Source organism: Helianthus annuus, chromosome 13 (genome assembly GCF_002127325.2).
Source record: "Helianthus annuus cultivar XRQ/B chromosome 13, HanXRQr2.0-SUNRISE, whole genome shotgun sequence".
In the NCBI taxonomy this organism is placed as follows: Eukaryota; Viridiplantae; Streptophyta; class Magnoliopsida; order Asterales; family Asteraceae; genus Helianthus; species Helianthus annuus.
In genome coordinates this window covers 157063821-157079688 of record NC_035445.2, presented here as the reverse complement: position 1 = coordinate 157079688, position 15868 = coordinate 157063821, and the positions used below count along the sequence as shown (strand labels likewise).

The 15868-nt window shown below is 40.3% G+C and overlaps 1 non-coding gene across 1 annotated transcript; it reads left to right on the top strand.

Moving 5' to 3' along the window:
* The first annotated feature begins 747 nt into the window (after positions 1–747).
* Positions 748–854, top strand: LOC118485990. The gene has a single exon (XR_004877847.1). It is a non-coding gene; the product is annotated as a small nucleolar RNA R71 (small nucleolar RNA).
* The last annotated feature ends 15014 nt before the right edge of the window (positions 855–15868 follow it).

Sequence of the window (15868 nt, the reverse complement as noted above, 5' to 3'; positions counted from 1 at the left end):
GTTTGTTTCGGTATTGCTAGGTAATGCACCTTGTGGTCTCTCGGCAAAATTTTGAGCTATTTGATTCAATTGTTTTTCTATGTTTTGAATACTAGCTTGTTGATTTCTAAAATTTGATTCTAATTGTAGAAATCTTTCCGAGTTTTTCTTTTCAGTGTCGGAGACGAGGCGAGATACAGTATCTTCAAGCCTTTCTCGTCCACTTTGTTGTTGAGTGAAATTTTGTGACTCATTTCTTGGTTGTTGAAAGTTTGTTCGTTGGGTTTGTTGGTTACTACCATTGCCCGAGTCTCTCCAACCAAGGTTTGGGTGATTTCGCCATCCTTGGTTGTAAGTGCCCGTTGGAGGACCCGACGGCCTAGGTCTATTATCAAGGTAGCTTACCGATTCCTGTTGATCGTCCGTTTCTTTCATACAACTCCAATTTTCATGTGGCCCGCCACACCCTTCACAAGCCATAACCGAGACTGTTTTTGTCATTTCTAATTTTTTTTATTTTTGAGGAAAGGGCCTCGATTTGGGCTTGTAAAGAAGTTCTTTCATCGACCTTATGGGCGCCCGGGGCAATAGATTTATTGCCTCGGGGGGGTGTGCCATTGAAAATTGGTTTGAGCAATTTCCTCAATTTGGTTATATATTTCATGCGGGCGTCGATTACCTAAAAGTCCCCCGGAGCTAGAATCAAGTGTCTGCCTTGTGTGTGGCAACAGTCCATTATAGAAAGTGGATACTTGTTGCCATATCGCAAGACCATGATGTGGACACTTTCGTAATAACTCCTTGAACCTTTCCCAAGTTTCATATAAGGATTCCCCGTCCTCTTGTGAATATGTATTAATTTCAGTCATTAATTTAGCAGTTTTAGCGGGAGGGAAATACTTATATAGAAATTTTTGGGCTAGTTCATCCCAGGTGTTTACCGATCCAGCTGGGAGGGCGTTGAGCCAAGCTTTCGCTCGGTCTTTCAGTGAGAAAGGAAACATTCGGAGGCGGATGGCGTCATTTGATGCTTCGTTGATCCGAAAGGTATCACATATTTCTAAGAAATTAGTAATATGTAGATGGGGATCCTCGTCCGCAAGCCCATGGAAGGTTGCGGAGTTTTGGAGCATTTGTATCAGATGCGGCCGAAGTTCGAAGTTATTAGCTTCAACATTCGGAGCATTGATAGCGGCGCCTAGGTTACCTACGGTGGGTCGTAGATAATCCATGAGGGTAGTTGGTCCGCCATTGGAGGTGGATCACCCGAAACTTTCTCTTGGTTTTTAGCTTTTAATCTTTTTTCTGAGAAAGCGTTCGGGTTCTTCTAGAGGTTCTTTTATGTCCTTATTAGAACTGGAGCTCATACACTATGTAAGATTGGCGTCTGGTTCCAAGTCCTGCAATAAAAACAGAAAAGAATGATGGTCAGAAGGTTCACCACGGCCCCGTGTTCAGCGAACACGGCCCGTGGTCGGAGTTACAGTGATTGTTTTCCAGATCCCAGTTACTGGAAGTTGGACACGACCCCGTGTTGCACCGACACGGCCCCGTGGTCATCCTTCTGTAACTTGGAAAACTAAAAACTGCCAATAACGATGCTGGGCACGGCCCGTGTCCGACCAGGCACGGCCCGTGCTGAGCTCTGCAGAAGCTGAAAAACTAAGAAAATCCTAAAAAATTAAAAAGAAAAATAAAAATATGATTAGGCCGTTGACTCCTAACTTTCTTAAAATCCTTGTGTCCCCGGCAACGGCGCCAAAAACTTGATGCGTGTGTAGTGTAATATATTTTTAATATATAATTAAGCCCTTTTTACACCTTTAGCCAAGTTTTAAATTTATAAAACACGATATTTACTAACACTAAACACACATATGGGCAAGTGCACCCATCGTGGACGTAGTATAGTGTTGGCAAGATACCGAGGTCGTCCAAGGACACAAGAGCTTTTAATACCGGTTTATCCTCAACGTCTAATCAAATCAAAAAGTTAGAAAAATGTTTTTTAAACTAAGAAAATAAAAACTAACTAAATGCTGAAAAATAAAAATAAAATAAAAACAGATAGACAAGATGAATCACTTGGATCCGACTCGTGTATTAGTATAACCTTTGATTATTTTCGCACTTTTGCACTTGTTTAAGAGATTATCTTAGTTATTGTAGTAGGCCCCTCTTTTGAATGCGACGTTACCCTCAACCCAGTAGTTTGAGTCAGCAAGGATACAATCCTAAAGGGTTGGATTATTGGAAGATAATGAATTAAGTTATTAATGCAAATTGTGGTAGGCCCCGCTTTTGGCGGTGACGTTACCCTCGGCTAAATAGTCTGAGTCAGCAAGGATACAGTCCTAAATAGCCGGGTTATAGTATTAATAGTAGTTAACTTATGAGGGGGTCAAAGAGTTTGGATCCCCGCCATCCAATACCTATGGGCATTGAAAGAGATCCTACTAAATTTGACCCAGGTCCCTTGCAGGACCTCTAAACGCTGAACAAGGGCAAGACCCTTATCAAACCGTTCCCTTAACCCCCGACCACGTAGCCAACATATCTCCATATAGACCGTGGAGATATGAATGGTGAAAATCTTTTATTTTATATAGACAGTAAAATAATGCCAAGACACCACGGACAAACGATAAGGAAAGATCACCTTCAACATAAGAAACTAGTTATTAAAGTCATTAATACAAAACCAAATAAAAAGTGCAAAAGATTAAAAATAAAAAGTATTATACTAAACACTTGTCTTCACCAAGTGATGTAAGAGACTTAGGCAAACATGGCCTTGATTGTCAAGAACTCTTACTATCAATCTTGGATCCCGAGACGACTCACACACTCTACGATGGACAATGGATGATGGTGGTGGATGATGGTGTTATGGTGGTGGTGGGTGGTGGATGAAGTGTGAGAGAGGTGGTGTGCCAAGGGATCAGTTGGAACGAAACCAAGCACTCCTATTTTAGGCTGAACAGAAGGCTGGGCACGGCCCCGTGTCCGCTGGACACGCCCCCGTGCCCGTCTGACACTCTCTCTCTCTTCATTAATTGTAATTCGCAATTACAATTAATGCGCCTGCTATACTTTCGCCACGCTCCCGTGCTCACTGGACATGGCCCCATGGTGGGCAATAGAAGCTTCTACAGGTTTGTCTTTTCTGCTGCTTCTTGGGCACGGCCCCGTGCTGGCTGAGCACGGGGCGTATTCAGGCTTCTGTTTTCTCTTCTTTGCTTGGGAGGATGCCGTTGAGGGTTCGGGCAGTCTACTTTTATTCCTTTTCTTGTATTTATGTTAGAATTAGCTGTCTTTTTGCTTCTTTTGTGAATTTGAGCTCATTTCATCCTGAAAATACAAAAGGAAGACAAAAACACTCTTTTTCCAACATTAATACTTAAAAAGGGTTAGTTTTATGCCTTATTTGATGTAATTTATATGTTGCATTTTACACACATCAATGATTAACATCCCCACATTTGAAACATGCCCTAGGTGGTCTTGCGTTCTGAGGGGCAGGCAGAGCTTGTTGAGCTTGTGGAGCTGGAGGCGCTGGAGGAGCCTGCTGGTAAAGGCGGCAAAAAGCGGTATCGTGTCCATAACGATGGAAACTGCCACAGCGGCGACCCCTAGCATTTGCAGGATGATGGTAATTGCAAGTGGCACACTTGGGGTGAATCCTAATGTACGGCTTGGGGGTATTAACAGGAGCAACAGGGTTCGGGTTAACAGGCGGCACAATCGCGTTGCAAACGGGGTTGGATTGCTTTCGCTTCTTCCCCCTATTGTTATTCGATTGTTGGGTGATTTAGTGGGCTGGCTTTGAAGAAACGGGGTTTGCGGCTTGCTTATCACGAACACGGTTGTTATTAAGGGAAGCGGCCAAGCGGTAAACAGCTTCGATGCTATCGAGTTTTGCTGCCTCGATTGTATCGCGCATGCTAGGGGGTAACCCATTGATATACTTGCTTTTCTTGCGTTCAGGGGTCATAACAAGGTGAGGAACAATGAAGCTGAGTTGTTTGAAATGGGTGGTGTAAGCTAGGTTATCATCACCAATCTGTTTTAAAACCCAAAATTCTTCTTCCAACTTTCGTTGCTCATGCGGCGGGCAAAATTCTTCCATCATTAGCGTCTTAACTTCTTCCTAAGGTAGGGCATAAGCAACTTCGTTAAAACGAAGATTCCTTTCGTTTGTCCACCATTCGAGAGCTCGGGCTTGGAATACCCTAGTTGCACTACGCATTTTGAGCTCTTCGGGACAATCACTGTTGATGAACGTGACCTCTATGCTATCAAACCACTCGAGCATGGCGGTCACCCCATCATTGCCAGTGAATGGCTTGGGATTGCATGACGAAAAGTGCTTGAAGTTGAACGAGACGGGCTTGCGTACTTTAACCTTAGAGTCGACGGAAGAGTGAGGGGTTTCAGAAGCTCGAATCTCGGAAATGACCTTTGGAACGACGCGCGCAAATTGATCGGCCATGAAAGCCATCATCTTCTTCGTGGAGCGAGACTTTGACTTCTTAGACGCGTTGGAGAGACGAGAAGACATCTAAGATTCAAAAGAATGAATAGGTGAGACTTGGTCATAATGTTTGTTTAAGAAAATGAAATTGATCACATAGCATAAAGGGTCACATAGCATAAAGGGTTCAAGTTGATTCGCATAGCATAAAAGTTTAAACGTCTCACATAGCATAATCATGAATTCCACATAGTATAACATGAATAAATGAAAGCATTGTAAATTTAGTTTGTTCGAGATGAATTATTATTGTTCGTGATTGCGATAACGTGCAAAATGATTAAAACGACATTTGGAAGTGAACGAACGTTCAAGTATAAAAATCACATATAAATTGAGATACATAAAAGAGAGGCTCAATAAAACATTGGATTGTTTCGGGTAGAGAAACGTCGACTATTCCAAAGTGGGTCGAAAGTTCTTTCGAATTAGAGATATTGTGCTTTGGCCTATAAGTAAGATACTCTCGTCGAGAAGCGATTAACGGTATCTTACCCTTCCGATTACTACACATCTCTAAATGATTGAAACATTCCGAACTTTGGCGAGAATAAAAATCGAGGAATGGGACTTAATCGACGAGATGCGGGTTTCACCCCTAACTTGACGATTTCGTACCCTAAATGTGGTTGGTACTCGTCGATCAAAAATAAAATTTTGACACTTTGACGAGGGTCCACTAGAGTTGAAATGGAAATTACCATTAAGTTGTGGATGTCACTCCTAGCTTAATGGTGAAATTTCGTGCAAAAATAGATTAAAGGTAGGATGAGAGTCTTTTACCAAATTGTGGGTTTCACGCCTATTTTGGTAAATTCTTCTCGTTGATATTACAAGAGTATAAAAATAGCATAAGTGTATTCGTGTTAGCCTTAGGAAAGGGATATAAATTTAATCAACAAGAAGTATAGCTAGGAAGCATGCATGGTAGAGTACGAAAGTTTTAAACAACAAATAAGAGGCAAAATTCCTAGAACTATAGATTAGGGCAAAAGCATGGCATTTTTCCTAATTCCCTATAGTTATGGCTCTGATACCAATCTGTCACACCCCAACCGATGGCGGAAACATCGGGATGAGACGAAGTGTGTATAGATTGCTAGAGACTTCATAACACTATGTGACAATATTTAATTAAATTCAAATTTCATTGCAATACTAAATTGTCATACAAGATTCAAATAGAAATAACAACATTGTTTCAAATTGTAACATAACAATAAAAGATAGATTATCTAGGTGTGTGTATCTAGTCCACCCTAAATCTCGTTTCATCATGTCCATACTTCATCAATTAACCTGCAACATGTATTAAAATAGAGTTCAATGCAAAAGCAAAGGCGAGTATACAAGTTTATTTACATAGCATAATAGAATAAAAACTCATATCCAACATGTTACATAATGAATAAATTTACTAGCAATGCAATTTTGGCGTACAATATGATCAAACCCAAGAATACAACGCATAACAAGCCTAATCCCAAAAGTTTAGCGGGATGGTAAAGTTTAACTTAACAATACCCACAAGAATAACGGGCGGGGCGTCAATCCTATATCGCTATAATTGTTAAGGTGGGCTAGCAAAGTTAATGAGCATATAACGTTCCAAATCGTTCATAGAGCATACAAGCATAGCAAATATTCACAATAGTTTCATGTCACGTTCATAGATAGAGTATGTTTTGTTTAACCATAAAAGTTGTTTTGAATAGGTATACATGTTGCATCCCAAAGTGTAAAGGGGAAAAAGGGATCGAGTATACTCACGGTTTACAAGTCTTGACTTGAAGGTCCGAGAGTAAGTTTGGTGGATGATTTAGCTTGGAGCACCTAGTCCTTCTACACGAGGAAACGTAGGTGTGTGAGTTTGGCGTTTACGGAAGATTAAGAATTTGGAGTTTAACGTAACATAAAGTATGATATTAAAAATAATCATCTTCAACTTATAACTCTTATATGACACTATGTAACCACTAGGGTTATATTGTATTTCATGGGTAGTACACCCATTAGAATCATATCGAGATTCTAGGTCTTAGATGATATCCTACTACTTTAACATATAAACACAAGTTTAACATTAAAGGTTCGAATGGGGGTATATATATTTAGGTTAAGTATTACGTATTATTTAGTCCAATAATTCATGTAGGAGGTAGAAGATTAGGGTCTTTGTTTAGGCACCTCGAGTTAACATGGATGTCATGTATGGGGTAGGAAGACAAGCTTCCATTTAGGAACCCCTTGAACGTTCACCACTTCACTTGATGTAAAGACAACCAAGGAGGGTCAAGAACTAGGATTAATACAAGTATGTAAATAATCTAAACTAAGAGAAATCATCAAATCATGTGAGGATTTTATGTTGGAGCAACCCAAGTTGTTCCACAATCACTCTATATCAAGATCTAAGCCCGAACATGACTTGTGGGTAAAATACCCTAATCAAAACAGAAAGTTATGAGGTTTAATCCTCTGATTTCAAGTGTCTCAACCTTGTTTTTAAGCTTAACCAACCATGAGATAGGTTGTAAGCATCGGGACATAGGTATGAGATGTGTTAGACACAAGTTGGATAAGTTTAAATAAGCTTTTGAAGAACTTAAAAAAAAACAGAAAGTTTATGGACCCTTTCAGGGCAATTCCAGGTCTGATTTCTCCAAGGAGAAGTCAAGGAATCGAACCCCATGATTATCCAAGCAAGTAGGAAGAAGAATCAAGTAATTTCGTTGAGAAATGAGCAAGTTATACTCACTTTAGTGCAAGAGTATGAATCTGTCCGAAAATACAGATTTGCAACTGATTTGAGAGTGAATTTGTGAGTCGTAGAGAGTTGTGAAAGTGTAAAAATGCTTGGAAGGGGTGTGTATTTATAGGAGAGGGTTTAGGTTAGTTAGTGGTTGGTTAATTAATATTAAAAGTGAGTTTAAACATAAGAAAAACACAAAAATCGCGCCTAAATTCGCGTCTGTTCAAGGCTGTTTACGCTGATCTGGTAGTTTAAATGAGTGCTTAAATCAATTTTGGGCCGGGTTATGTTTGAAAGGAAGGCGTAGCTCAGTTGGTTAACACTTGCGTGTGTGAGTTGAGTGACCCGGGTTCGAGTCTCGTAGTCAACATCTATTTTTTTTTTGAATTAATTACTTTTTGTTTCAGTACATGAAACTTCCAGGAATGACACAAATAGTCCCTACAAGTATATATACTTTCAGAATATTATAAAACAGTCCCTCTAGTTGAAGTTTAAGTTATTTACTCAAATAACCCCTTAACTTAAACTAATCAAGTTCTGTTTTATTAAAAAAAAAAGAACTATATAGTTTAAACTAACTAGGTTAGTTTACAAACTTTAAAATCTAACGAGTCTAACTAGATTACTATAAAAAAAATAAACTTTTTAAATAACCAAAATTAATCAATTTAATTAATTTAAATAATTTGAATAATTATTTATAACGAATAAAAATCTTTAAACGATTATTCATTTCACGAAACTTTCAAGTTTCACTATTTTACGAGTTTCAACTTGTTTAACGAGCATTGAGCGTAATAACGAATTGGGAGTCTATGATAATATATCGTTCAAACGTGAACATTGCACATAAGTCTAACACAAACATGAATAAAATAGTTTCGTTTTCATTATGACCAATAGTCTCGAATTACAAATGAAACGAAAGTAGATTACAAAGAGAGTACAAGTGTCTAAATATGGAAAGTACAACATGACTTGCTAAAACAAGAAGTGCGGAAAAATGCGGAGCGTTACATGTTTGGACTACATCTCAGATGAAAACAGAGGCAATTTTACTTGGGTTTCAGCCAGTTTTGCGTTTGCACCACATCTCCGTTCCATTTTACGAGTCAGTTGATGCCGGTCATCAAAGATAGTGGGATCCTCACATGTTACGCATGTGAGGGAAATAAACTGAGATAATTAACTTGGTTAGTCATAAAGGATTAAACCGACAAGAAAAATAAACTTAAAGATGTTTTTAGCAAGTTTTAAACATTAAGGTTGGAACCTACAAGTTTGAGGAAATATAAAGGACGTTTTGTGCAATTTACTCTCAAAATAATAAAATAAAGATAAGTATAAAGATTATATAAAAGATAAATATAAATATATGGATATAGTTATAGATAAACATCGACTTAAAATATAGGATAACTTAATAAATTATTTTAAAACTTGTAATTTTTAAGATAAAAATAAACATAGATATATGGCAAAAAAAATTAAAAAGAAGATGCCTCTCGTATCGACACCGTGTCCATCAATTAGTTTCTTTTATTATATGTATAGATTTTTTTTTCAAAATATATATGTACGTGAGGGATGATAGATGTGGTGATGGTTTTCTTAAACATAACTTATACCACCACTCTTTGAATTAGGGTGTACATATTTGCACACCAAAATGACTATTTGTACACACCAAACCCTAGCTTTATATACGCCGCGTATAGGTCTATGCGCGACATATAGCCACATTTTTCAATTTCCAATAGAATCTTGATATGATGTGGGAATTTGTCCCTTTATATACGTAATGTATAGGCCTATACACAACATATATAAAGGGCGCTTTTTTAAGAAACATTGTTATACATTATTTATCGTTTTAGCAAACTTTTATAATAAGTAGTTTTTAAAAATAGATAAATAAAAAAACATTGTTAAGTATTCTATCATATAAATATAGGCCTCGTATAGGCCTATGGATGTAGTATCGTATCATATATAGTGTAGTATAAATCTCGTATAGGCTTATACGTGTAATATAATATTGTATCCTATCGTATCGTAGCGTATAGTGTAGTAAAAAACATTGTTAAGTATTATATCGTATAGTATAATATAGGTCTCGTATCGGCCTATGGTTGTAGTATCATATCATATAGTGTAGTGCAAATCTCATAGAGGCATATACGTGTAATATAAAATTGTATCTTATCATATCGCATTGTATCGTATCGTATAGTGTGGTATAAGTCATGTATAGGCATATATGTGTAGTATCATCTCGTATAGGCCTATAGGTACAGTATCGTATCATATCATATGGTGTAGTATAAGTCACGTATAGGACTATATGTATAGTTTCGGTCCCGTATAGGTCTACACTACACGACACGGCACGACACGACACTACACTACACTACACTACACTATTCGATACGATACGATACGACACTATACGATACGACACTATTCGATGCGACACTATACGATACGATACTGTAAGATGCCATAAACACCCGTATAGGCCTATAGGTATATACAATACCTATATGGGACCTATACGATACTTATGATACATTATTCGATACGATAAGATATGATACTATAATACACCTATAGGCATATACGAGACTTATACAACACTATACGATACGATACGATACGATACTACATCCATAGGCCTATACGAGGTCTATACGAGACTTATACCATACGATACGATACTTAAAAATGTTTTTTTAAAGTATTTATTATAGAACTTTTCTAAAACGATAAAGCGGTACGAGCTCGGATGCATGCTGCTGCAAGACATCCTTCACATTGTAACAAAGTCAACTCAATTCTTAAGGTATATTTTGTGTTCAGAGTTTTCTTATTGTTCATAAAAAATAAATACTAAACATAGAATAAATAAATAAACAAATAAATGTTAAAAATAGAAAAAGTAAAGTAGTAAAAAAACATTTTGAATCAATTTAACTACACTCAAAGGCTCCACTCTCAAGCCGGGTTCAAGTCCAAGTCATGATCTTTCATAAGGGTTTGGGCCCTCATCAAGATAAAGTAACATGAAACCCAAATGAGGACACTAAAATCCTTAAGTGTGAACTTGAGCCAAGTTATGACAATATGACCTTTTTTTTTTGTTTAAGGGGACAATACCCAGGTAATTTTTTTAAAATTAATGAAAAAATTACAAAGTACAAATGTAATTTAAACTTACTTAGGACATTCCCTCTAGTTAGCCCAAACCCACACTCCCCCTACTCAAACAGGTCCTATACAAATGGGGTTGATACCTGACCGACTGACCCAATAGCTATACGTCTCATTCTTATCATTCATTTTGGGCTTTTGAATAGCCCAAGATAATGGAAAATACTTATGCATTGTATTACAATGCAAAAATAAAAAATAAAAAAAATCTTAAAGCATGGCTCAAACAAGCCACGTGTGAAAGTCAAATGGTATTGGAGACTTGTTGACTTTATTATATGTGTTTCGATCCATGAGCGAAGTTTTTAAGGGGCGGTCGACTCCTTGAACTTTTCGCTCAATAGTGGAGAGCTTTTTGTATAGAAATTTTTGGGTATATACGTTTTCGCCCCCCCCCCCCCCACCCACCCACCCCGCGGTCAGAAATCTCAAGCTTCGCCACTGTTTCGACCAAGCCACCTTCTGCTATCAATCAAATTATAACCTGCACTAGTTTTTTTTACGTCATGCGTTACGGCGAAACCGAGCAAATGACAATGTAAAACAAACGTGGTTTGAAAATAAAACATGTTTACAAAGCCACACCATTAGAACGGTTTATTTTATCTTCGTACCGTTTTACATAGCAAATAAATACTTTATTTTAAGTACAACTTCGTTTTTAACAAAACTTATAACAGAATGTCAAGGGAAAAATTAAGCACAACTACGTACTTAAACTTTTAGAAAAAAGTTACAAACGTAAATTATTAAAGAAGTATCAAATTAATTTAACTGATAAATTAATATATGTTCTAAAAAAAGAATAAGAGATTATTAAAAAATGGTAAAGAAAATATATGATTTGAAAAAGGAAAACAAATTAAAAATACTAATAAAAGTAAATATCATAATAAACTATTATAACTATCGTCCATTATTAACTACCGATAACTATGGTTTGCCCTGTAGACTTTGTGCAACTTTTTACTTGCTTGACCCATCTAACTTATTTCTTGACCTGTTTGATATAAATCACAACCTAAATTGATACACTAATAAGTAAATTGGTGGGAATCCCGAACTCTAATATCCCTAATTTAATCAAATTTACGTACCTAAAATGGTATACTTCAGTAAGACAAGAGAACGGGGACAAACAAAAAATACAAGAGAACATGGACAAACCAAAAATACGTTAATCTTCTAATCCGTGACTGATGGATGATCTAGGTTAGTTAGTGACGAGGTGTGACCCGCATCGGTCAACCCGACCCGGTTACAACCTATTATATTAATATAAATACAAACGATTATTCTAGAACTTTCCATATCTACATGGAAGGTGCACAACCAAATCTCTAACTTTTCAGGAAGATCGTGTAAATCTCTAACTTATCGGAATACATCCTAGATTAAAGGAAACCCTAATGGAAAACCTATAAATAGAGGTAAACGTATAAGGTATGATCATCTTGTTCTCATACATCTTCTTCTCCAAAACTTCTTTCATAAACCAATACTTATTCTCACGCCGGAGGGTGGTTACAGGAATAACCCCATTCCTGTAACGAGTCCTAACGGTGTTTCTGTTTTGCAGCCAAGCGTTCGGGTCACTAATCATTGAAGCCGTAGGTGCTGCTTAGGTCAGTGTTTCTTCATTGGCGCCATCCGTGGGACCTATTTAGCGACAAGAACCTCATGGCAAGTGATCAGAACATGGCTGGTCAAACGTTGGCAGATAATAATTTGGCGTTAGGGGCGGAAACTAGTACCGTTCCACAGTCTTCCCCAGCCGTCACGAGGTCGTTAGATCCAGAGTTCGAGGCAGAAGGACCACCTCCAGGTTTTGACAACATCACCACCGTCTCTTCCCAGACCGTGGTTACAAGCCCTTTCCTCTATATGCCCTCACAAATACCACCAAGGAGGTTGGGGGGGACTAGCAGTAACACATTCACCCCGGTGACAACTATTTTTTCACAGGCTTCACGCCTCTACTCCACCCCTGTTATTACCTCGGCGAGCCCAGTACCATAGTGTCAGAAATCAGTACGCCTCAATACTACCAGCCGTTGGTTTCCAACCCAATGCCGCCACTATACTCAGCAGCGCTCACGGCGGCGTTATCTACACCACCTCATCAGCCGGTCATCATGCCAGCTGGAGTAATGAATGCCCCTGTCACACCAGGAAATCAGATGTATTTCCCGGGGTATTGCTATGCACCCCCTTACGGATATTTACCCTCATACGGGGGTTCAGCGTACCCGTTTCAGGGAACAGCGCAAGGAAGCTCTCAATCGCCGTACGCGGCTTACATGCCGCCATGGTGGAATTTTCCAACTCCACAACCAATGTATACCCAAGCGCCAACTGAGCCTGTGCACGACAGAGGAAATGCGGTCAAACCCCGGGTAACCCCTTTGGAAAACTCCAACCTAATGGCAGGACCTGCCCCGGGTACGAACGTTCCACCTGCACAACCCGTAAATGTGGAAGAAGATGAACTAACCAAACCATACAAGCCGGTAGACGCGACGTTCCGGTCCAAATTCACTCGTAGGATCGCCGAAGCTCCTATTAAGGAAAAACCCAAAATGCCCCAAACGGTCGGTAAGTACGATGGCCTCACCGACCCTGACGACCATCTCAATTTATTTAAGAGCGCCGGTGAAGTGGCCTGCTGACCCATGCCCCTATGGTGCAAAATGTTCGTACAAACTCTAGTGGGAGCGGCACGAGTATGGTGGGACAGCCTGCCCACAGGCGAGATAGACAGCTTTGAAGATTTGGAATCAAAGTTTATCCTACAGTTTAGTCAGCAGCGCCGACATACGAAAGATAGGAACGAACTCCTTCATATTCGCCGTCGAGACAATGAGACGATAGAAAACTTATCATCAGATTCAACAAAGAAAGCCTGGCGATACCAGGCGTCACCAACGATCTGGCATGTGGAGCATTCCTCCAAGGAGTCAACGATGACGAGCTACTAAGAACGCTGCATGGAAGGGATGGTGTACCCCCAACCATAGATGAAATACTGCGAATAGCCAAAGTATATGTTATACAAGAAAAAGCGGTAGCGGCCAGTCACGCAGCCAATAGAAAGAAAGAAGCCCTAAAAAATCAGGAGGAAAAAGATCACCGGGGGTCCAAAAGCAAGCATAGGGGAGACCGATATCAGAGAAACGACAAAGACTCGCGATATGACAGACACCGAAGCTCCTATTCAAGGAACGAGACGTCAAAACCTCGGTCTGAATATCCCAACTTAAGCAAGACCCCGGCTGAAATTCTTGCCTAAGAAAACCTCAGGCTTAATCCACCAAAGCCGTTGAAAGACAACCCTAACAAGGATACGAGTAAATACTGCGAGTACCACAAGGGGAGCGGGCATGACACCAACGACTGTTTTCAGCTTAAAAAACAGATCGAATACTTCGTGAAGTCGGGTAAGTTGGCACACCTAGTGCGAGATATCAAGCAAGGCCCACCTGTGGTCAAGGAGGAGAATGATAAAGCGGCAGGAAAAAGGCCGCGCGAATTGAACATGGTTCACGCTGACATGGGAAAGGGGGCGAAGCGGAGTTTCTCCACGCTCGAGCCTTGGATGTTGGCAACAATGACTATAGAACCGCGAATGGAGGATTTGCATCTTACCACAGACGCCCTGATCATCTCCGCCGCAGTAGGAGATTACCGCATGAGGCGAATCCTAGTCGACACCGGAAGCTCAGAAGACATCATCTATGAACATTGCTTTAACAGAATGCAACCAGAGGATAGGAAGTTGCTTGAATCAGTACACGCCCCTATCAAAGGTTTCACAGGGGAAAAGGTTGACCCTATTGGTCAAATCACTTTCCCGGTAACCTTCGGGCAATCACCCAAAGAAAGAACCATACTACTAACTTTCCTTGTAGTCCGCGCTGAGTCATACCACAATGTGATAATCGGAAGATTCACCCTAGGAAAATTGGACGCCATAGTCTCCACGGCAAGGGGTTTTATGAAGTTCCCAACACCGCAAGGTATCGCCACCGTATTTCGCGATAAAACCGGGGAAGTACTAAATACCAAACGATGTCGCCAGGGGCCCGCCGGGGCCACGGGACCAGAAAGATGGGTATTAAGCACGCGCCATCCAGACCAAATGGTCACAATTGGGGACACTCTGTCCCCGGAAGTTGTAAGCGACTTGAAGCAATTGTTAAAAAGAAACACGGACATTTTCGCTTTCGAGCACTCCGATATGACGGGAGTCCCCCGTGACAAAGCGGAACACAGGCTCGCCACACTTCCAGGCGTCAAGCCGGTTGCTCAGGGTAAGCGCAGCATGGCCCCGGACCGCCGGGCGGCGGTCGTTAAAGAAGTACGAAAGTTAGTGGAAGCTGGAATTCTCAGGGAAACGCAATACCATACATGGGTATCCAACCCGGTCATGGTGAAAAAACCAGATGGCACGTGGCGAATGTGCATCGATTTCAAAGACTTAAACAAGGCGTGCCCAAAAGATGCGTACCCGTTACCCGAGATTGATTTAAAGGTCGACTCCCTGGTACCCTATCGATTCAAATGTTTCCTAGACGCGTATAAAGGGTACCACCAGATTAAGATGTCCAAGGAAGATGAAGAAAAAACAGCGTTTCATACCGACGTGGGCATCTTTTGTTACACCAAGATGCCTTTTGGGCTACGAAACGCAGGAGCTACCTATCAGAGGCTCATGGACAAGGTGTTTGAGGCACAGATCGGGCGAAATTTGGAAGTCTATGTAGACGACCTCGTAATTAAAAGCAGCGAAGAAAAACAGATGTTGGCAGATATCGAGGAAACTTTCCAGCGGCTCAGAGAGTACAACATAAAATTAAATCCAAAGAAGTGTTCGTTTGGGGTGGAAGAGGGGAAGTTCCTGGGGGTAGTAGTCACCCGAGACGGTTTTAAAGCTAACCCGGAAAAGGTAGCCGCCATAGCGCGATGCCTTCTCCCCGAACGCTGAAAGAAGCTCAAGCCCTAAATGGACGACTGGTAGCAATCAACAGGTTCTTAGCAAGGCACGCCGAAAAGTCATTTCCTTTCATAAAAACATTAAAAGATTGCCTCAACAAGAAGAATTTCAAATGGACCAGCGAAGCGGAGCAGGCTCTACAAGAAATGAAACGTTTTATAGAAGGGTTACCTACGCTGACAGCGCCCAGACCCAGTGAAATACTAAAGATGTATTTAGCGGCCGCTCATAAGGCGGTGAGCGCCGTGCTCATGGTTGAACGAGAAGGGAAACAGACACCAATATACTACATAAGCCGGGTGCTAGCGGGGCCTGAAACGCGCTATCCTACACTGGAAAAGCTAGTTTTAGCATTAGTACACGCCACAAGGCGACTAAGAAGATACTTTCAGGCACA